Source organism: Dermacentor silvarum, chromosome 6 (assembly GCF_013339745.2).
Source record: "Dermacentor silvarum isolate Dsil-2018 chromosome 6, BIME_Dsil_1.4, whole genome shotgun sequence".
NCBI classification, from domain to species: domain Eukaryota; kingdom Metazoa; phylum Arthropoda; class Arachnida; order Ixodida; family Ixodidae; genus Dermacentor; species Dermacentor silvarum.
Window position 1 is genome coordinate 143,040,773 of NC_051159.1, and position 23,480 is coordinate 143,064,252.

At 47.0% G+C, this 23,480-nt stretch overlaps 1 long non-coding RNA gene across 2 annotated transcripts in view; it reads left to right on the forward strand.

The window, feature by feature from the left end:
• LOC125946415 (uncharacterized) overlaps window positions 1-23,480 on the forward strand; it is a 69,807-nt gene that overhangs the window by 3,942 nt on the left and 42,385 nt on the right. Inside the window, exon 2 of one of the 2 annotated variants that reach the window (XR_007467570.1) lies at window positions 14,353-14,471. This is a non-coding gene — a long non-coding RNA (uncharacterized LOC125946415). Of the gene's footprint in view, window positions 1-13,967; window positions 14,472-23,480 lie in introns of those variants that run through there. The other variant, XR_007467568.1, reaches the window with a different exon arrangement.

Below are 23,480 nucleotides of genomic sequence, written 5' to 3' on the forward strand. Positions count from 1 at the left end.
TTCGTGATTTTTTAAAGCCAAGCTTTCTTTGCCTGTATCCCCGGGTTTGGCGTGGCGGCTTGGGTGTTGAGCCGGTCGCTATCTCGCTGTATATATTTGTGGATATAAATAGAAAGGTTATATGAAAATACCCACTAAGTGGCTTTTATAAAGCCTTGTATGTAGTATGCCCAACTTTGTTCTGCGTAACCAAAACATGACTTCCTACATAAAACCTGAACATATAATGTCGGCCCACAGGCATCTCTAGAGAACACCGATTCCTGATTGGAATGGTGAGTTATATTTAACGGGTTCTTTGATTTCATTATTTTTGATTTAGCCAATCAGTACGTCGCACTAGATGTGTGCCCGTTCTTGGCCAATCCTCCAAAATGAGCATGTACCACTACGATTCCCTACAATAAACACATAAAACCAAACCAAACCGGTCTTTGCATGGCATCAAATAGGCCTCACCAATCACCAAAGCTTAGCTTCATATAGATTCCAACATGTGCCTTGGATATGCGTTTCTTCCTTCTTCTTAAGTGCCCAACCGCGCAGACGCATCATTTTGTCAAAAACACAAAACTTAGCGCGCTCTCACGTGACCTATTAGCTAATATAACCGCGTGCGACGTATGCACGCGACGCCTCATAATTGCCCGGTTTAATTGGCCAGGCGAAATATATAGGACATGAAATTGGTGAAGAAACAAAGGTGCAGTGGCATTTCGCCGTCCACGGAGAAGGTTCGTACGTCTAAGTGACGGAGACGAAATAAGATCAGCAATTAACCTTTAAGAAAAAATCCAGGTTCGAGACAGTTCAGTGATTTCTGGGACTTTCCAGAAGTGACTGGACTGAGATTGATGGGTCGATGTCTGCGATCAGAAACCTTGTTTCTCAGCCAGAGACTGCTATCGCCAGCAGTTCGTCGCTGATGCTTGGCGTTCTTCTGGTTGCTGTTCCATCAAAGCCCCAAGTGGCGGCGAAAGCTTTAGCAAAGAAGGATCGAGCTTCAATACTATTTCTGGCTTCAATGAGGGATGTGGTGTGCCCTGAACCAAATGCCTAATTTGAATGAATAAACGGTGTCTACTTAGTGTTTAGTTCGTCTTGAGATAATAAAGAGAATATCGGCGCTCAGTGCGTAAAATGACGAACAACTTTTGCTGCCGCTACGTTTCTGCGGTTGTAAGCCAAGTTTTCTCGTAGTTGGTTCCGTGTCACACAACTCGTGTTGTTACGGTGCACCTCACAGATCTTCCTTGTCTCAGCCCCTATTCGCGTCGCTGAGGCTGCATCTGCGGGATAGAAACATTGAAAAAGAAGACCTAATCGATCCGTCGATCGACGGACTGTCTCGTTGCACGTTTCAACGTCGACATCTGCGATTCTCACAAATACAGTACGTCGCACGTTCCACAAATACAGAACAGGCCCCGCAACTTAGCATGCTTGCGCTTGCTTGTACTTGTCGTCCGATGGCAATGACGCAACATTCTTTCAGTGTGCCGTCATGGCCACGCTCCCGTAAACAGTCCAGTAAACAACCAGCGAAAACTAGTTCCCCGGTGCACTACGCAGCGGCCCGGAGAATTAGTCCGCCGAGGATTTCGTACTTACAACAAACTTCGCCAAAGCACAAAGAAAAAAAAAAAAAAGCCAAGCGGGCTTCCGTCTTCGACAGCACGTGATTCCCCTTGCGACCTAACCCACTGCCAGAGCGTTGACGTTTCACTCTCCGTGTTTCGCGGGCGCGTTGCCAGAGCCGGTGCCTGAATTGAGCGCTGGGCTGTCGTCTCCGCGGCGCTGCGGCCATGCGATTGCGGATCACGGGGATGACTTGACACGTGACGTTCGAGGAGTTTCGTTCTCAACCTCGACTCAGTGTCTGTCATCGCCGCTTGGCTACGTTCCGTAATCTCACAACACTTTAAGGGTCGTTCCTATACCGCCGCTAGCGGTAAAGCCTATTGAAACGGTTGCTAGGCGCCATGCCCGGAGACGTGTGCCAGTAATTGTCTCTGCGGCAGGCTTAGGCATTGACTGCGTCTTTGACTTGCGCAACAAACGTTTTACGATACTGAGGATATTTCGACGAATGCTCCAAGGTGATTACGTAGACAAGGGACAGTCCTCCGCTCATCGTCTTATTACAGGGTAAGAACTTGCACTTGTATATGACGAGTGACGCAGTGACAGGGCGTTGTGAAGCTTCTCGATAATCGTTTTCATGCCGTGGCACTCCCTATCGTATGCTTCAGCGACATGCTTGCTTCGACCCGTTTCTTTAATACCTATAGTACGTCACATGGTCCGAATTAAAAGAGGATATTCCTAGCCCAGCTCTAGCTTGTTTAAAAGGCTTCGTCCAGGTTGCAACAGCAGAAAGTACGCACTAATAACGCACGCTACGTCCATGCGCAGAAGTGGCAGCGCGTTGGTGGCCCCTTACGTCATACCATCGTGCGTAGCGATTCTGTAATAATTTCGGGCAACTTTGAGTTTGGATATGTTCCACGGGTCGTGAGCTCCGCCTCCTCTACCATATTTCTACCTCTTTAAGCGAGAAACCTGCGTTCATGATATAGCGCCGCATCTGTGGATGCGGTTCATCCCAACCAAACCGTTGGCTACAGCATGAAGTGGCGTGTGCAACCAAGTGTTAAGAAAGAAATGACGACGATTCGTGGCTATCCAAGAGGTAAGAGCTAGCATTCATCAGATAGAGCCAACGCGCGCGATAACGCAGCAAACACGCATACTCTCATATCAACTGACGGCGCATTCAGGAAGCCGCCCTCTTGGAAGGTCGGCAGCTGGTACAACACAAGCCGTGTTTCCACACGATGTCCTTTTCAGCCACCGCTATAGCTTAAGATGGCGATGTCGCCATTATCCACGGATATTGCGTCATTTCACGGAATGCTTGTACACGCCATGGAGGGCGCATCTCGAAAGAAGGCAACCGCGAATCAGATAACGCCTATAGTGTTGTGCAGCTATTCGCACGTATCTCTAGGAGGAGCATCGTTGGCGAGATACAAAGCCTTATTGAAATTAACCGGAGCAGCGCGACTAGCAGAGACGGGCTTAACCTTCTTGGTTCTGCGAGTGATGATGCAATTCTCGTCGTGTTAATCATGCGTTTTGCGTGAGTGTACAGGCGAACACGAGAACTGACGCGTCACAAGGGTCCTCAGTGCGAAACGCATCGCTATCGCGACTTCTATCTGCTCCCCTTCTGTGCGCACTTTGCTCTACAGTGATATAGAGGCGCCCTCCTTTTCCAAGTCCGGGAAACACGTACAGTCCGAAATTACTCATGCTCGAAACTGAGCTGTGTACAGTTAGTTCGGCTTGAAGGCTACCCACTCCGGATCTGCCGTGACCTCTGTACTCGTCAATGTCGCTGTGTGGCACCTCAAGCGATATTCTTGCACCCGGACCCAGTAGAAGTCGGATACGTACAGTACGCGTTCGCAAGCGCGCGAACCTGATGTAATTAACCTGCTGGAGTGTTGGAATAAAATTAGTTTCACTTTGTACGTATAATATACCGCAGTTTCTTGAGATATAAATAAGTTTAGATTTATTAGTGAATTACGCTTCTACGATACCAAAAAAGCCACGCTTACCGTGAGAAGGGGCTCGCCAAGGTAGGACAGACGTAAAAATTAAGGACGGGGGGCGACGTCACCTTTAAGTTCCCGCACCAGCTCGTTGTGACGTCAGAGACTTTGACGGCGTCTGCTCAGGCCTAGTTAAATAAAAAGAAGAAGGGGGGGGGGGGGGGGGGGGGGGCTAGATGTAGATTGAATGGACTGAAGCAGCCAACGGCTGAACTTGGTAAGTTCGAGAACATTTAGTGAGCCACCGCGGCCCTATATGCAAGGAAATACTTTTAAATCCTTGGCGTCGTCCTGATGTAGAGGCGCTATGGTTTAACTCAAAAAAGGAAAGAAGATCAAGAAATAGACATTTTGTTTATATTTCTTTCTTCTAGTAATCAGCATCTCACTACGAAATTAAACGGGTACACTGACATAATATTTTAGATTATTAGTATTTTTTGTCGTTAATTAGATCGCTGAACCCAGTATCCATAGACCAGGGGAGTCTCTTATCGTGTCCTGCATTTACCTCAATCTCTCGATTACTAAGGTTCTGTTCGCGATAATATTGACGCCTCAGACATTCTAGAGCACTAATATATCACTTTAGCTTGACTTAATATTTGTCTTTATAGCGTCCCTTTAACAAAGATAGAGTTTTGAAGGTATACTTTATCAGTCTAAATGGATTTAGTGTTTCTCTTTGGCGTTCTTGCTGTATTATAAGGCTTCATTGTAAATGAGCTCACAAGTCTGCTCTTGTGGTCTGGCTATAGTAATGTTATCCGAGGTAAACAGCGAGTCATACGCCTTGAAAAAGCGATTCATTTAGCATAGCGCATGGTAAAGTGAAAACATAGATGATTCAGGCTATCGCCGAGTGTCAAGCAGTGCCGGAGAACACGAAGCTTTGCCAAGGCGCCCGAGATTCGGATTGCAGCATTTCGAGGCCGCGGGAAACACATAGCGTTATGCAAGTCTGAAAAGTCTTGCGCCCCTTTGTTTAGTGCCGGGTCACCTTCGAGAATGTCGCGGCCCAAGGTGGAACGTGAGGTAGCAAAAGCTCTTCACCGCTTTCCCACTGCGATGCAAGACAATGAAGCTTGCCGCTGATTTAGCAACACTTCGCACAAAGGAATCAGGAGCCGGATTGGGAAAGCTTTTCGTTCTGTAATAAGCGCTTTCTCCATTGACAGGCATCATCGGCGTCACCTCACCCACTATCAGGATTTTCTGGCATCCGCCTTTACAAACCATTACTTTTTTAATTATGTGGTACTTAGGAGATGATATCGCCTTTGATTGGCGCCGCATACTCCTTTTCACATAGAGATGCGTAAATAATAAAGCTCACAGATATCAAAAAGAAATCACTTAAACACACTAAAACTGAAAGTCATCTCCGAACCACAGTGACACAAAGTCCAGTCACATAAGTACACTATAAAGTCAACAAAACGTCCGGTCAGATAACTACACTAAAGTCAGGGCACATAAGAAAACACGGAATCGGCTCACACGAAGGCACATGAATAGAAGCATTGAATGAGCCAAAGTTGGCTCAAATTAAACACATAGAGCAAGCTTATCACAGATAAACACTCTACTCAACAGTTTCCGAGAATACGCGTATCGCTCGCTTCTAGAAATCTTTGGAGCGCCAGTCACCCTCGTCGTAACCCTCAACATGAATTTGTTGGTCATGGACCTAAGATATTCCCGAGGCTGAAGGGCCTGCGGTCCAATAGCATTAAATAACGTGTTAAACGATGTCTCTGTGTGTCGTGTCGCGGACATTCTAGCAGATGATGTTGTATATCCTCATCCACGTGGCCGCAGTTGCATTGCGGACTATCAATTCTTCAAATTTCTTGCTGAAAGCGTTTTGTACACGCGGTACCGAGCCACAGACGGTGAACCAGCGTTTCAAGGATTCTGCTTGTATTCTGCGGACGTGTTATTAAAACATCGTAAGCGTTACACGTAGTCCGATGAGCGCGACCGTGTACTTTCATGCGGCCTTGCAATGACAAGAGGGAAAACCTCAGAGACGATCGTACGCTGTACCTTGCACGGAACGGTGGTTCGGGGACGCTCTAAGTCATGAAAATAATTTCCCAAGTTGCCGTCTCTCGCGAGACGCGTTTACGTGCGCCGACCTTTCTTATACTCGTTCTCGAAAAAGAAGGCGCCGCGCGCATTGAGGTACCTGCTTTCGACTCGGCAGGCACGTGCGCAGGGTACATGGCCGTTACTCTTTGGAGCTCGGTCGTAAACGCGCGTTACGTTATCTTTCTCCTTTTCCTCTTGGTTTGCACACTTATTTGCAGCAAGCGTTTCTTTCCGGCGCTGTTCCTTCGGTTCTCACCGGGCGTCCGGCCCTTCCATGCCCGCACAAGGGGGCTGTTTCTCGAAAGTTTCCGCCGGAGTGCGCTCGTTGCATCGCTGTTGCCGCAGCCGTTGCAACCGCCCTGTCGTGCTATTCACCCGTCGAGGCTGCTGCTGCTGCTGCTGCTGCTGCTGCTGCCACTCAGAGGGCCGAGAGGAAGGAGGTGGAGTTGTAGCGTGAGCAGTGGCGGCATTTCCGGTCGCCCACGCGGCGCGAACGGCTTGACGCCGGGGCGGCAAATGCTGCGACCGAGAAAAGGCGAGAGGGAGAGATGGAGGACACAAAAAATAAGAATAATGAAAGAGCGAATGCAGGGAAGAAGGAGACAAATGCAACGGAGCGAATGCTAATATGCGTGGCCCACGCTGTGATTCAGTCGCGCGTGTGTGTTCGCGCAGGAATAGAAACGAACCTACAGAACTACGGTGAATCGGGGTAGAGGAGAGAGAAACGGAGTTAGATGTCCGACAACGAATCCCCCCTCCGAATGTGTCATGACTCGTCGAGCTAGCAATAGCTTCGTTTACAGGAACTCAGCGCGAGCGGGTCGAGTCAGGAGTGGAGCTGACCCATCCTGATCCAACCACGTACGTTTGCTTTCACCTTGGTCGAGTCAGCTCGATACTTGCAGGTGGGTTGACGGAACTCGATCGACGCTCGCTCGGGGCGAACCGCTCGCGCTTACCTGAACCCTAGGACCGGATTTTGGCCCTACAAGCCAAGCCGGCTTGACATGCATTCATCGGTTTAATGCAAACGTAGCTAATGACGATATTTGATTGTAGCGACTCCATGCCCACATGTACTACGCGAGTATGCATGCGCAAGTGTTGCGCCTACCCATTTTTGGGGGAGGGGGGGGGGGGGGGGGGGGGGGCTCTGTCACTTCTTCAATTTCCTGCCCTTACGTCGCCGTCCCCTTTTAGACGCGCTGCAACGGGATTTCATCTGCTTAATGTACCTGCCTTTCCTGATCGCTGTTCTCATTTTCGATTGAGAAGTTCAACTATCCAGTGACAGCATGAATTTCTAGATTACCGGAGTTCTGACGACATTGGCATAAATGTGGTTCATTCGGCCAAAAAAGAAGTGCGGTAAAGTCCAAAGATGACCCGGTGCATTATAGACGGGATGTACCTGGCGCAGTTCAAATAGTCTTAGGGGCTGGTGTGGCTACATCGTGTGACCCAACTGCTTGCGTAATATATAATGTTTTAGATCACAGTGGCCGCAAAGCATAGTTTGAAATTTACTTCAAGGCGTTTTATTGTCTGTTGGTCTTTTTGCTGAACGTCTGGTTTGCAGTGGAAATGTTTTAACGACTGTTACCCATTATAGTATACCAGCTGCAGTTTTCGTAGAACGAGGATCACCGAACGCACTCAATGATGGAGACCTTGCAGTTGCATGCGAAGTGGCGGCACTCGTGGCAGTTATGAAAACCTCCTGGGCTTCGTTTGCACCGCATATGGTTGCTCATGACGGGAGGAAAGCAAGACAAAAAATTTCAATGTGCTGGAGAAATCTACGTGTGTCATCGTACATTTTTCATTTGCTAAGAGCAAATATAACATGGGTGGTGCAAGCCTGGAGACATTTGGGTGCGCGTTGACCGCCTGGCGGGGTTTCAAGTCGATGAGCTTGTGTTCGGTGTTGGTTTGTACATGTTGTTCTCCTAAAGGGGCGACTAAGTCGGTATAGGAGAGTGAAGTGGCCTTACGGTAGCCCTCGTTCTTACATCCATGATGCACAGCGCGCAGTTCGTTTACTGAACACGTAGCTGTAAGTGCATTGCCGACAGTTCGCACCCTTGGGTGCCGATGCATAAAGGAGATCCGTTCGTTCGTGTAGCAAAGTGAGGCTGGATACCGCAGCGGATGCAAATCAGTGATGCCAGAGTGTTCTCAACCGTGTACATCTGGATTCTTCCCGGATGATGCGTGGACCATCCCTTATACAAAAAGCACACACTGAATGCGAATGGATTGGCTAATGAAAGTTCTTTACAATGTCCGGAACATTAACCAGAGGTCATTGGAATACCAACAGGTAAAACCTTTTGTAAGGGACAGCGCAAGTGGTTGAAAATGTCGCTGGGCCGTGTATATACTCGCGCTTCCTTATAGCACTCCTGGCACTCATCGTGCACAGCACAGCACTCCCTATCCAGAGCAGGTAGCGGGCAGTAGTACTTTGAATATCATTTCCAAGCCTTGTTTTCTCTTCGTCGTTGGCCGCATAGACCGCAGTTCTTACGCTTTTTGTCATCACGTCGATCAGTCGGGTGCTGTGGCCGGCGATGAACCTGCGCTAAGCAGGCGTGAGGCACGCTCACGCAGTCAGCCTATACCGCCTTCCTTTCATTAAGTATTCTCCCCGCTCTGTCTCCCTCCACCGAACGACTTGATGGCAGCTCTGCAGTCGCACGCCCAGTGGGTCGACTACTTTCTGCACAGGCTGTACGCCGGCCGCCCGCCGCCGCCGCCAGCGAAACCGGTGTGCTCATTCGCGCAGCCTTCGTCGTTCCCGGGAATCCGGAAATAGAATGTGCGCATAACGGACGGCATATATATACCGTCGCAGCTGAATCCGCGCGCGCGCGCGCGCGTGTTACGCCACGAGCGCTGTCTTCACCGCCTGCGGCGCGATGTGAGATAGTGGACGTACGCGATGCACGAATACCGTCGGTGCCGCCGCGGCCGGGTGTTCATGGCGACAAAAACCAAGGGGGTTGGGGGAAGAGAGGTGGTCTCGACGGTGTCACGAGGTGCGCCGTTGCGACAGGCTGGCGAGTGGCCAGCCTATTACCGGCGCTGACCGCGCGCTGTCGCTGGCTGAAGGCTGCCGCGCGGCACATGAAAAAGCGGGTGAGCCGTTACCGCGAAACGCACGAACGGGCGTTACGGACGGTCTCCCATTAGCATTCCGACGGCGCGGGTGTCGGCGCGCACACGTCGTTCCCATTGGATTACGCGACGGTGTGACCGTGCGTCCGTCTCGGCGTCCTGTTGCCGTGGCGTATACCACCGAGCTGCAGGACAGAAAGGCTGACGATTGAACGCGCCCCGCAAGCACCCTACCATCGATACACGAGCTCGCGAAGAGACAGTGGCATGATTTAGCCCAGCGTTTCTATGCCGTTACCCTTCCAGGTATACCTTACCAATTCGTGGCGAGGACTAACCAGAGCACGGACAGGTAGCAGGGACTGTGACGACTCCGATTGCAGCTACCGTATTACCATGATCCCTAAATTGACATGTCCGGAGACAGGAGCGCTGGTAACATCCTGTGAGATTGACTCGGACGGTGCGTGTATCTCAATGAGGTCCAGACTTGCAAGAGGGATCACGCAATGCACGACTGCTTACGATTAACGCTCTCATATCGTTCTCACTGGGATTGCAAATTGGGCAAGATAATGATTATCCATGCTGCAACAGCACCATTTGCAAGAAGGACGAGTAAGGAGAACACAATACAGCATGTGTGTTGCGTTCCCTTCACTCCAGTGGCGTAGCCAGAAATTTTGTTCGGGGGGGGCTCAGGTTGCAGCGCGGCCTCCTCCTTATAGAATTTGTCGAGGGATCAAACGCATGAATAATAACTGCATTGTCAATTCCGTTGTATATTAGATGCTGCAAACGAATTATTGAACGCTATGCACTGTCCATTAAAATATGTATGTTGTCATAAAAGAATAAATTCATATGCCCCAAAAATTGTGGCAGAAATATCTGATATCAATGCTTCCGCGTTTTTTTGGTCTAATTAATAAGTAAAGAAAACATCACATGAACTTTAGAACTATTGACCCTTTTCGGGGAGCAGTGTGTTTTAGAGAAACGAGATGGCGCTCATGGCGGCGCGCCATACCTCTCCTCAGCGACCGCGCACGAATACGAAACCATTACCGCTTCTACCTTGCTTCTGTGCGATCAGTTGTCGGAAATGCAACTGAGTTTTCGCAAACACACTGTGCTCTAATCATGCTAGATTGAATAATGTGGATTGAAGACGTGTGCAGTAGTTGGCTGCAAATATAGTGACTGGCATGTTAAGGAATAGAATGAATCTGTGTGGCCAAGTTCGCGGAGTGCTGCTGCAACTGTCCGAACGTGTTACCGGCACTTCGTGATGTACGGCTTTCCTCGAGGATACAGAAATTTGCTCATCCGCCAGCCTTGTATCGCTAACCTTCAAAGAAAGGGCTTCATCCCCATAACGTCGGCAAGAATGAGTACCACTCGTTAAACAATGACAAAGGGAGTAGCACCGCTTCCTGTCATATCAAGTTTCGCGCACGTTATCTATACACATCTGTCCAAATGGCAGGAAAACTTACGCCCACTTTATCGCCGACGTATCAAGAATAAGTGAATACTCACACTTGAATATATGTGCACTGTATACACGCAATAAATGACGGACTACACCTATAGCGCACTAATGGTCGAAGGTGAATGTTTCGTGGTGGTCCACAAGAGTTAACAAGTTACTAGCTGTAATGTATATTTGCTACAAGGTATTACAATGTACAAAACCGCTACGTTTGAAGCCTTGTGCGCAGAAAGAACAAATCTATCGGATCCGGAACTGAGCACACCCGCGAGTGATTAGGCAGAAAATAATCAGATAGGAACTTCACTGAGTCAGAAACTGACAAGCCACTGCTTCAAAATATTTTCCTAATAAAGTACAAAGAGCAAAACACACTAATCCTGACTGAATATATAATCGGACAGCTTGGAATTCATATTTAGCCCCGCTTTTAGAACAAGCACCATATACGCTGCTTATGCCATTATGTTGTCATATAAGCATTATGTTGCCTAACCTAATCAGCTCCGAAAGCGCTCTTGCATGTTCTCTGAAGCTGTGATCAAAGCTTCGTGTCGTCCATCTAGTCACCGTCCATGATATCTCCGAAAACAGATGTTTTCTAAGCCGCGCCGGCGTCATACACTTCCATTGTAAACAAGGAGGCAACGGAGGCAGTTGAGGCAAGCAATGGACGCGTCACCACGTGATTGCCGCGAAAAGGGTCAATATCAGTTCGAAACCAGCAAAGCAGTGCATGCAGCTTATATGAAAAACGTAAAGGCCATGAAATGAATAAGTTGAGGACAAACATTTTGATGAATCTTTGTCATTCAATAACCTTGTTTACATTTTTCTACGTATGCAACGGCCAGAAAGAAACCTCAATGACGCTATCCCTCGTTGCAATCGATAGCGCACTAGCAGCTGTAATTCGTCGTGTATTGTAATTACACCGAGATAATACTCGCAGCAGTGAGTACAAATAAGAAGTGGGAGTTCTGCAAAATATATATTAGAAATTGCTAAGATAGAATGGAATATTCAAATGCGAGGATACAACTCGCTAAAGGGCAAAAAAGAGTCGCTGGAAACAAAGTTCACTGCTTGTATACACAAAACCAACAAGATATTTAAAAATACGTATGAGTCTCCAATAAATCTACGTATTTAAGCAAACGTTAGTGTATATAATTCGTCAAATAAGACAAATAAATATGTTGCGCAGTCACAGATAGTAAACTTTGCGCACAGAAAGACAGATGATCTAGGCAAGAACATAACTATGATCGCAGAAATCGTGATATGTACTTGGGCCATGCAGCGGTCGCGACAGCGCCATGTGGGTAGAATAATAGAGGAATAATGCATAAATCAGTATGAAAATGTTTAATTTAACTGTCTGCACAACACCAACAATTATTCTGCACCCAAAATTAAAGGAGGGTATTCCTTCGTTTCAAAAAAGAAATAAAAGCAGGTAGCTGAAAATGAAAGAAAAGGACAAGCGAAGGCCACAGATGATGCGGCAAGTTGAACTACCCAATATCCTAGTGTGTTTTTGGCGAACGCCGCGTGGGCCGGGCTTTCAATGAGCAAGGCCGGTCATAATTGGTTATTGGTATCCTCGTAATTTTTGTATTCGCGTGATAATTGTGATCATGATGCTAACTGCTAGAATAAACGGCGAAATTTTCTGCGGTTTTAAAAGCTAATGAACGGTCACACGTTTTCATAATTAAGAACTTATGGACCTGAAGGAACAGTGCTTTTTACTTGCATTGATTTTTGCTGCTTCGCTATCTAAAGGACAAACTTCTCTCGGCGGGAAAGTTGAGCGAAGCGGTCAATGACTTCAGACACGTTGATGCCGACGTCTCTGTGGCTGTATAGAAGCGCCAGCCTAACCATGCGTTCCACAGACATTGTAGAGCGCAAGTAGTTTTTAGTAAACTCTTGTTAAAAAAATATTCTCTCTGCGCTGGAAGTGGTCACTGGAAGGGTGACTAGAAGCTGCAGCAGTATTCACACATTTACATAGAACCTGCTGTCGCAATGAGAGATGGGCATCTATTCCGGTGCTAAAACCTAAAACAATCCCTTGATGTCGTTGGCATACTTGTTTAGGTACCTTGCAGAAACAGTAGGCTGTTCGATTCCAGCGATGTCCGTCGTTTCGTCAGGAAGTATGGAGAAGCAGCCTGCTTTTGAATCTAGGCTTTCTTTGATAATGTCACCATAAATGTCTATAACTTGGTTTTGTGCGTCTGGGCTTAAATACGAGGCATTACTGGCGCAACTTTCCAAATGGTTCTTCAGATATGTATCTCCACAATCAGCTCGCATGCGAAGAAGCACTCTGAAAATGCCTGTATTTTCAGCAGGGGCATTGCTTATATCCATAGGGCCCCTGTCCCTGTGGCCACGGAGAGCCAGACCTTGTCGCCCGCAAAAAAAAAAAAAAAAAAAAAAAAAATCGCAATAGCAGGCCATTTACTTCCTTCTGTTTTCTCATAATTTACTTTGCCTACCCTGGTCCAGCTGATCAATCACATTGGGCACGCTTCCTGAAAATGTTTGGAGAAAATTATCAGCTGCTAGCTGACAGTCACGGGGATATTTAGTATTTTCGTGTGTGTGGGAGATTGCAAGCGCGCGCTTCCATTTATGGAACGGCTTGGACACGAGCGTTTTGGTGCGCGCATGTTGGCCCAAGTTTATAAGAACATTAACCCCATAATGTTCTAGAATTGAAAATCTTTTAAAGCATGCCTTTGGAAATGTCAGCGCACCTTTCACGTCAAAAGTTTATGAGAACTTTATACCCATAAAGTTTCGTAATTGAAATCCATGCGCTCCGTATATTCCGCGGCCGCTGCGAGGTGCCGCAACGCACCCGCTCGCTATCGAAAAGCCGATGAAAGCTTGTGCTCGGATGGGGCTCCTTGCGTTACGTGACTCCAGGTGCAAGGACATTGTCACGAAATCCAGCCCGAGTTCGCAATGTTCGTGCCGAAATGTCTTTTCGAGCCTGAAAAAGACATTGTAGACAAAATCCAGAATGATTGCAGGCGTCGGTGGAAGTTTTGGTCGGTGGTGCATGCCCGCACGAAAAAATTTCGGGGGGGGCTGAAGCCCCATCAGCCCCCCCCCTGGCTACGCGCCTGCTTCACTCGTCCCTTTTGTAGGTGGCGCTGTTGTAGTATGGCCCTGATATCAATACTCCGAACTTGGAAAGATACTTTCAGTAGCGCGTTATAAGCGTAGATTATCTCCCGTAAGCAAGTGCAGTGTTTAAGGCACAAATTCGGAGTTTGTGGCTTGCAGTAACCTTGCAATGACATTTCTAAAATTTGTTTGAGAGCTTGAAGGCGCGTTTTGAAAGGTACATATTATGTATATCTTATGGTGCCTACAATGCATCTACAACTTTGTAAAATTTTCAGTTTGTTTCTTTCAAAGCAAATATTATTTCTGCGAAGTTTAAAATGGTAAGCGTTCCGCTTCCTAGGCAACCGTTCAGAACACCAGCTAGAAGAAATTACCAATTTCGTAAGATGTCCCAAATGCAACCACAACTTTGAAATTTCTCCATAATCCTTGTGCTAAAATATACTACATTTCGATCAGGTTTCATACTCGTATATTTGCTAGTTTTGAAGCAAATATACATTTCATATAATTTGCTGTTATATTTCTTATCACGACTGACGGGTGCCGGTTTTTACGAATAGCTCTAGCACACACATTCTGCTTTGTTGATACGGTCTATGGCCCGTAATAAAAGGGAAGTTCTATGGCTAGAATTGTTCGTATAAGAGCAGGTTTCAGCCAATCGTGATTCTGGATACAGTATTATCGAAGGCGGCCGGCCAGCAGCGAACAGCACTTGCGAATGAAAAGCTTCCTGAATAGCGGCCGCCGATTACCAGTGCTGTCGCGTGTTTTCCACTGATGACGCTTGCGCTGGCGCCAAGATAATGAGTAGACCGCTCTGATTCCGTGTCTGACATTGCCCTGTTTTCTTCTTCATGCGTGCAGGCACCCGTCCACAAGCCCACCGCAGTCTGTTCTTGAACGACTAGCAACATGGACTCCGGCTCCATGCATGACCCAACATGAAGCAACAGCATGGTTAAAGGCGAAGCTAAACAAAAATGGTGAGCAGACGACTTAATTGTCACGCGCGTGCATTGAGCCGCGGTGAACGTGCTGCATTTCTTGCAGTTACAAGCACAAGTCGGTTTTTTTTTTTTTTTTCTTTGTAACGTACAGCGAAGCTGTTATTAACTCTAGTTGGTGGGGATTTTTCGAGACAACGTGCTCACACACAATGTGGGCCGGTCCCGGAGACTGTGCAAAGAAGTGAGAAGCGCACAGTGGGCTGCTTCTCCAAGAGGCATCACATGACGTCATCAAGTGACATCACTGGACGATGACGTCATGCGATGACGTCTCGTTCGACGGGATGACGTCCTCACATGATGTCATCAGGTGATATTGTCCCGTGACGATGCGGTTATGACGTAGCGTAATGTTTGACGTGATGTCACTACGCGACCTTTGATGCGATGACGTCATCACGCGACGTTTGACGTGATTACGTAATCACGTTACGTCATCATGTCAAACGTGACGTCACCACTTGGTCACGTGGGTTTTGGTACCATCGGATGTTGACGCCTGATGTTTCGCTTCATAGGCCATATAATGATTTCGCATTTGTGAAGAATACCCAGCTCGGTAGTTGTAGTGGCAGTTTTACACAGCTTCGCTGGGCATCCACCTTCGCAGGGCCGGGAAGGCAAGACAATTAAAAAACATTTTTTTTTTAGTAGCCATAGCTGATATACTCACTCCCGTAGTCGTTTTGACTCTGTCGCGTGAATTCCATAGTGCTTTGTAAGTAGCTTACAAAAAAAAAAAAGTCCATATTGGCCCACAATCCGAAGTAGTGACGCATTAAGTAGCGAAATATTATGTGCAGTAAGCCATGAGCGCACTGCTTCAGATCATCAGTAGAAGCTTTTACATGCGACTTGCTTTCAAGATACGTTACTACCTTTTCGTTGGAATTCGGTTTTAAATAATAGCGGGTTTCACACACGTGCATTCCGCAGAAGCCTGCACCTGCTGTCTTGTGTCATAGTCCTCCTTCATTTCATTTTTTTTTTTTTTCGTGGAGTGCCGAAGGGTGAATAGATTTAATACTGTTCGTCATCGCTGAATATTTATTTTCAAGCTGATCTTTCAGCTAAAATAACCAACCTCTCGCTCCAGAATACTGTCACTGTATATCGGCCCGTGTGTCCCAACGATCGTGCACCAAGATTTTAAAATACGCAAATGACACGTAGCTGGACAGGATCAAGGTAATGTTGTTTGCCGTCGCTTGGAGACACTCAGATTATTATTTTTTTGCATTGTATTTAGCTATACAGCATAATTTCCGTGTTGAGGTTGATCCAACCTGTGGTGCAGGCTCTATCTCGGCCACCCCCAGTGTCTATGGAAAGGGAGGCTGCGCCATTGGTTTGTCTTTCTCTATGAAAACGGAATATTCGGCATACACACATGTTGGTTTTATTTCACTACCATTAATAAATTTCTCGCTGTGCAACCCCTTACCTGGGAGCTAGTGGCAAATGGACAGCAGAACGACGGCTGTTTCTATGGCGGAACCAACGAAAAAGCGCTGTAGTATATTATAGGTATGGGCGCTTGTTGCATTGCGTCTTTTAGCTGGTTTCACCGCATTTATACTATGCATCAGTTCGCCCAGCGAGCAGGTTTTATCAACAACTTCACTTACTTAGCGAGTAAAACAAGTGCATAGAGCATTTTCGAAAATCATTTGGGATATATACAAATGCTTTTATTAACGGTTCTGCTGACGCAGTGCAACTCCGAGCGTAGGATTTATTTATTTATTTATTTATTTATTTATTTATTTATTTATTTATTTATTTATTTATTTATTTATTTATTTATTTATTCGTGTATCGGTCTTTTGACGTAGTGGCAAACCAATAGGGGTCATTTAATAGTTAAAAGATACATGATGCTCAGATAGGAATACTGATGGTACTACTACTACTACTACTACTACTACTACTGGTCCCTCAGGTGTCTCGTGAAGTATTACCTATAAATTAATAAATAAATAAATAAATAAATAAAAGTAGTAGTAGTAGTGTAGTAGTAGTAGTAGAAATAAATAAAAGTAGTCAGTAGTAGTAGTAGCAGTAGTAGTTAGTAGTAGTAGTAGTAGTTGTTGTTCTTGTTGTTGTACAGTAGCACATACCCAACCCTAAGGATTGACCAAGAATCGGGCGCTACGAGTGCAAATAGTGTCATTAAATTTAAAAGAAATGAAATAGAAGATGAGTATAAATATTGCTCAGCTTTAAAAAGGTAATGCGAGCCTGCGGCGGAGACATCAAGTCGTCGCATGTAGATGTAGATGTATATTCTTAGATTTAGGGGCTGATACCCACTGTAGGGGATCGTCGCTTGCGCAAGAAGCATTTCGCACTTCACCTTTCGTTACGAACGTCCATGGCCTTGAAGGTTACCCCCCCCCCCCCCCCCCTTTTGTGTTCTTTTTGTTCTTGCTTCTCAACGGTCGTTGTGCCTATGTATACACAGGCAGTAAAAGAAAAGAGGCAGACAGAACATGAAACGATTCTGTCCCATGATCTTCTGACCGCCCTTCAACCGGCTACAGGCACGGGCTTAATCGATGTTTATTCCGTTCGTCCCGGAATAGCATCACGCGGTGCGTTCCCTCTCGGGCGGCAAGACCGTCATCCGCCATCGGCCGGCGTTCTCGCGCGGCTCGGTCACGTGCACCCTTGGCGCGAGAGCGTGTTGAGCCACAATCTCGCACGTGAACGCGGTGGAACGCCGCTGATAGCGAGGACGCCTGCTCCATTGTGTAAGCGAGGAAAGACCCGGCCCCAACACGAGGCCGCGACCCGCGGCGCTATCGCGGACTCGTTCGCACTATTTCACCGGCGGTTTCCAGTTTTCACCCAGTCGCCCGTCGTCGCGAAGCGTAAGTTAGGCATAAGAAGTTTTAGCGTAGACGCTCAAGGCGTGGCAAGAGCTCGCCGAAAGGGTTGCATGACCCCTACGATGAGGTGCGTGGCTTAAAATAATGGGACTAGATTGCTACACGCCAGGAATGAGTCCGTCGAAATCAAATTCTGGGTTTTTTTTTTTTTTTTTACCTGCCAAAACTTCGACCTGATTATGAGGCATGTCGCTAGTGGAGTACTCCAGGTTAATTAATTTTGACCACCGGGGGTTCTTTAACGTGCACCCAATGCGTGGTACACAGCGGTTTTGCATTCCTCCCCCATCTCGGAGTCCAGCCTCCGCGGCGAGGTTCGAACGCACGACCTTGTGCTCCGTAGCGCATCGTGGCGGGAAAGAGTGAATTGGAAGTCATCTCCCTCTCTTTTTTATATTATTATTATTATTATTATTATTATTATTATTATTATTATTATTATTATTATTATTATTATTATTATTATTATTATTATTATTATTGCGGCAACATGAGAACGAAGATGGCCACGCCGCGAACACAAGAGGCAACGTAGTCGATCTAATGGCTCGCTATACGTTTTAATAGATTATATTGCTGGCAAAGCAACAACAATAATTATACAAGACAACCCTTCATCATTACATGCGTGCAATTAAGGAAAGGGTTTATAGGATAAGCCGGCAAGCTACTATACAGACAGACCACGGGTACATCACACAGCATGTTTTTTTTTTTTTTTTTTTTTTTTTTTGAGCGATGGCCAAAAATATGTGAAACAAAGAAAATGCTACACGCCGAAAACGCTGCTTAATGTAAATCAATGTCACCAAGACAGTAATAGTGCCTTGAAATCTCAATTTGGTGAACTCAGTTGATGAAACTAAGTTCTGGCGGGCTTCGAAACGTAAGGTGCTTTTGTTACATGACTTGCACTCCGCTGTGCTGTGGTTGGCAAGCGCGCGAACAGAGGTGCACTGGAACTTCCGGCCCAGCCTTGCTCATTAGCGCGAGCGAACTGCCAAAATGACGTGCGCCGCGATGCACGCCAGAGTTTCAAACGGCCCTTTGATGCCGCCGACGACGTGGCAGCAAACCATTTGGAGAAACATTCGGGCCAGACAGAAGCCTTGTTGCAAAGCCGCATGTGCTTTGCCTTCGCCGTGTCTTGAGCCTACCGCTGAGGCGCCTTTGTATACGATCCCTTCACCAGGGCAGGGATCGCCGGTGTTGTGTAAATATTGAAAGCTAGAAATTGGTTTAGGAACGTCTGCTAAATAGGGGAATGCTGCTGACTTCGTGCGAACTCGCGTTCCCATATTGACAACAATAGATCGAACGAAATAGGCGTGTAAACACATTTTTGTCTGGGCAAATCTTTGTATATAGACTGTACACTTTTAAGTGTAGAAAAGGACAAACGTGTTTTGGGAACAAGCAGGCAACTTGGAAGTCCTTAGATAAACAACCGACTATGTACGAACTTGTTTTTTTAAGGGATTCACGCGTATGTTTAGCGGTGCCAGGCATAGGTCGACATACATTCATTTTTCACCCGCCGTGGTTGCTCAGTGGCTATGGTGTTGGGCTGCTGAGCACGAGGTCGCGGGATCGAATCCCGGCCACGGCGGCCGCATTTAGATGGGGGCAAAATGCGAAAACACCCGTGCACTTAGATTTAGGTGCACGTTAAAGGACCCCAGGTGGTCCAAATTTCTGGAATCCCCCACTACGGCGTGCCTCATAATCAGATCGTGGTTTTGGCACGTAAAACCGCATAATTTTTCATTCATTTCTCAGGCATCAGATGCAGCGTTAGTGAGTGAGTAAACGTGACTACGCTAGTGTGAATGAAAGTCAGTGACGATGAGTTTTGAGTGTACATGAGTATTACACGTGAGTAACTTCAGGCCAGTGTAAGTACATCTACTATGAGGATGCATGTGAGTACATGAACGCTAGTGAGCGTTGATCAGCACGAGTAATAGGAACGTCAGTAAGTACCGACGAGTGTGAGGGCCCGTAGGTGCGAGTGAGTCTACAAAAATATTGCTGAATGAATACGGTTGAGCTGGTAGCCGCTTATTCTGCCGACACATATTGCCAGGATACGCCGGCGAAGTTTTAGAGCCGTTACCATATACGATGCGTCGCGTATAAAGTTCGGGCGGTTTCCGTTCTTCGCCAGCCGAATACAGCGGCGCGTTGCTTAGAATAGATATTGTCCCAACCGGGGAAGGCCGCCGGCTTCTCAGGTGTGCGTCGCTCTCTCGTCTCGTACGGCGCCGATACTCGCATTTCGTCGCAGAGAAGCGCGTGCGGACGTTTCTTATTGCGCACGCGCGCGCAGCGGATGTCTCGCATATTCGGCAGTATATACGCTACTCGGATAGGCTATAGAGTCATCCAGCGTTCAAATTTAGCATCAACGAACGTTCGAAACGCAGTAGCTGAAAGACCACTCTCGAATACTAGCACACGCCGTGTTCGCAGCAGTTGTTCGCCGAGAGTTCTCTATATCGAGCAGTCGTAAAGCTCCAAGGAAGGACCTCGAGTTTTATTTCGCTGCGTTTTATGCGTGACTCTGGACTTTCAGACCCGTGGTGAAACGACTCTGGGACCATTGAAAAGGCGCCAGGATTAAACAATTGACCGATCTAAATGTCCGGTTGGTGCCCCCTGTTGCTGCGTCGCAACCCAGAGCCACCTCCTCTACCATTTCTGTATGACTGTGTGTACCGATTCCCCGAGAAACTAGGGTTATGGACAACGAGGTTCCGTCTGCCGCAAGGAACGGTAATTGTTCGATTGTGCTTCAGCTAACGACCTCATTTCGATGGATGCGTGTACAGCGTATACGTTATTCGGCGGTAGCTTCTCGTACGCTGCAATCGGAGTCTCGTCCCCTCGATCGCTAAGTTCCGCGTGAGGCAGCTGGCAGTATGCTGCCCTGTTGGACACGCCTGCTGCTCCTGTGCGATTGCCCTGTCTGTACACTGAAAACAGCGCTGGCTTAATTTGAGGTGGGGTACAAGGTTCAATCTCGGTAAGAACAGCCAGGATTGAACTCATAGGAAGAGAAGATAGATGCATTATCAGGCAGATAGGATAAGATAAGGTGTTTGAAAGCGGGATCCGCAAATGGCTACTGACATTGAAAGCATATGAGGACTCTATGCAATTGCCCTCAAAATATTTTGTTTTATTAACTCTAGTCACACATGTCATGTTTAGATTAGAATAGGCACGCTTGGGCCAATATTTAGATTTGACCAGAAACATCCCTATCCTTTGCCTCATGCCCGCTGTTAAACAAGTCAAGGGCAACGATGAAACTTTGATTTTGGCTAGTTGGTTAATTGCGAAACTATAGACAGGGCTGCGCTCAAGAACGCGGAGAGAGGTGGGACGCCTGCGTACAGCGCACCCCTCATCACTGTGCTTCTCAGTCTGTGTTTCACCTCGATAACTCGGTCGCGATTTCAGCGTTTCGGTCGAAAGAGAAAAACTGCGCGTAGCAAGGCGATGCTTCTAAATAGACTCCCATGCACCTTCCGAGCGTGTGTTGCTTCCGTCGCTTGATTTCCTTAAGCCGCTGTTTCAGCCGGACGCGTGATTATTAAACACGGGACCGATAATACTAGTCGATACTTTCCTTTTGCACTCGCTCGCCAAGGGGCTGTACAGTCTTGGCGTGTACAGTGCTTTCGCATGCTACGTCGTGTAGGCCGTCTCTGGCGCGTATGAACACACAGGCTGCGCAGCGGAGTGCGTCACCCTGATCGGCCCCGCTGGTCGAGGTCCAGAGTGTCGGAGCGGTGGTATCAGGGGGAGGCCGTGCCGTATCTTTGTCACGCATAGTGACTCCTCTACGCAGCGTGTTCCTCGCCCTTCGTTACGATAAGAGACCCGCTGTCGGTACGTCACAATCTCTCGGCACGGCTGCCGAGATGGTAGATAACGCCTCGCGATTTCCCCACGGACTTCGCGACGAAAGAATGCTGAAGGCGGACCTATTCACTGTGTAGCGGAGCCATGCGGGAGAACAGCGATGGAGACCCGACTGAATCGCCGGACAATCGGTACGTGATCGCCGGAAAGAAACCGCTAGGTGACGCCCACGACTTCAGAAGGCACAACGGTAACGCGCTGTAGAAGCTTATATAGCCATATGACCTACTATGCTTGCAGTTCTGCCATTTGGCTGGGTTTTGCATTAAGTTTTGTACACCTTCTGGGTCTGCATTACTTTGACCTATCGCTAGATTCTGGTTTTACCATTCACGCTGAAGAATTTCGATTATGAATTCATTTGTTTTCTTGTTCATTCTGCTGGCCGTTGACGCTGACGGACGTTTCGCTGTCGGACGTGTGGAGCTTTGCTAAACAGCTAAAGATGCGTAAATGTGAAAGCGAGAAAGATGCGAGTCTATTATCACTGCTATTTCGTACGTCCTTGGTCCCTTTTTTTTTTTCTTAAGTGCTTAAGTCGTGCTCTCATTGGCCTCCAATCGCATCCGATATGGGTTGTGCCTTGTACGGAAGGTCGTCGTAATGACACCTAGTTATCAGCGGCATCGAGGATGACGCAAACATGGCGAGAAAAGAGAATTCGTAAACCGTATACATCAGTGTTATTTGTAAACAGTGCGTATTCCAGATGTCACATAGAAACAAAACTGTTGACAAACCGAAACCGGGGGATGCACAAAGTAACGCAGCAAAGGCCGCCTTGAAACGGACTATTGAAAACTGAAACAAAGCATGCGTAACATGACGTGGAATGAATGCTGTGTAACAATTCTTATCATGAGGTCACACACAACTCGATTTAACGCTGTTAATTGCATACGTTGCTATTTCTTTGTAAAAGAGTGGATAATTGCCGCGATGGCTTAGTAGCTGTGGCGACCTGCCGATGAGCTCGAAGTAACGGGTTTGGTTCTCTTCTGCAACAATTTCAAGGTGGAATACTAAAATGCCTATGTACTCAAATTTAAACGCAAGTTAAAGAATAACTCCCATCACCGTTACTCATAGCTCAGCTGTTGGCTTTAGAAAAAAAAATCAATCAATCAATCCGTAAACCAATTAACGTGTACGCGAAGTGCCACCTGCAGATTGAGACTGAGGCCAGTAGCAAATTGATTAACATACTACTTCGCGAATGTCAACCTAATTTCTTAAGTTTCGGTAGCGCTTAAATTGCACTCATGAACTAATAATGCATCTGGGCCTAGTATTTACATTTATTCGTACTCCAGAACTGTTCTTAAGAGCAGCTGTCAGCCGATCGTAATGTTAGAGAAGAGGGCCGGCAGAGAACACTTCCGAACGAAAAGCTTCCTGAAATCAGCCCATTTTTTTTTCTATCCTTTCTTTTTTTTCATATTTAAGAAAAGGAAAACAAGGAAACGTAGGTGCAAATAGAGGGCGTTCCCGCGTTCCCAACGTTTTGAAATCGCGGCGAGAAACTTACCAAGAATTCCTCTCTAAGCGCCAGGATGCAAATTTAGAAGCTGGCAAATATTGTTCTTCAAGGAAAACCGTTGGCAATGGCGTGGTGCCTGTTCGGGCTGATTCTGGCGTTGTTCGCGCCTGGAACCACTCACACAAAATTGGCACGCGTGGTACTTTTCACGCATAGTCACCAAGCTATTCATATTTCCCGACGTCGCTTCATTGACCGTTCTCGCGAAGTCTGTGACTCATGTTTTGCGTGTGAGGTGAAGTGAGTCACGCACAGCGTGATCACTCGTTTGCAGCGTGATTCTTCTGTGAGCGAGAAAAATGCGCAATTTCGTGACGATTAAAAACTGCGGCCGTCGTACAATATTTGTGAAAGTAGATAAGCAGTTATTATTGGCTTTGAAACGAAAACTTAAAGACAGGCAAGTGCGCAAACGACTAGAGTATTCACTTCGTTAAAGAAGCGTGAAGTTAACACAAATAACGTACGAGAGACACAAAGATAGTACATATGGGGTCTGTTTAATTGAATGAAACAAAGCGTCCTGCTCTTATTTTTCTTCTTCTTCTTTTAATTTTAGGTTGCCACAAGCCATCCCAAGCCGAGTCGTAAATGCTGTGCATATAAAAGCAGTTCGTACAAATT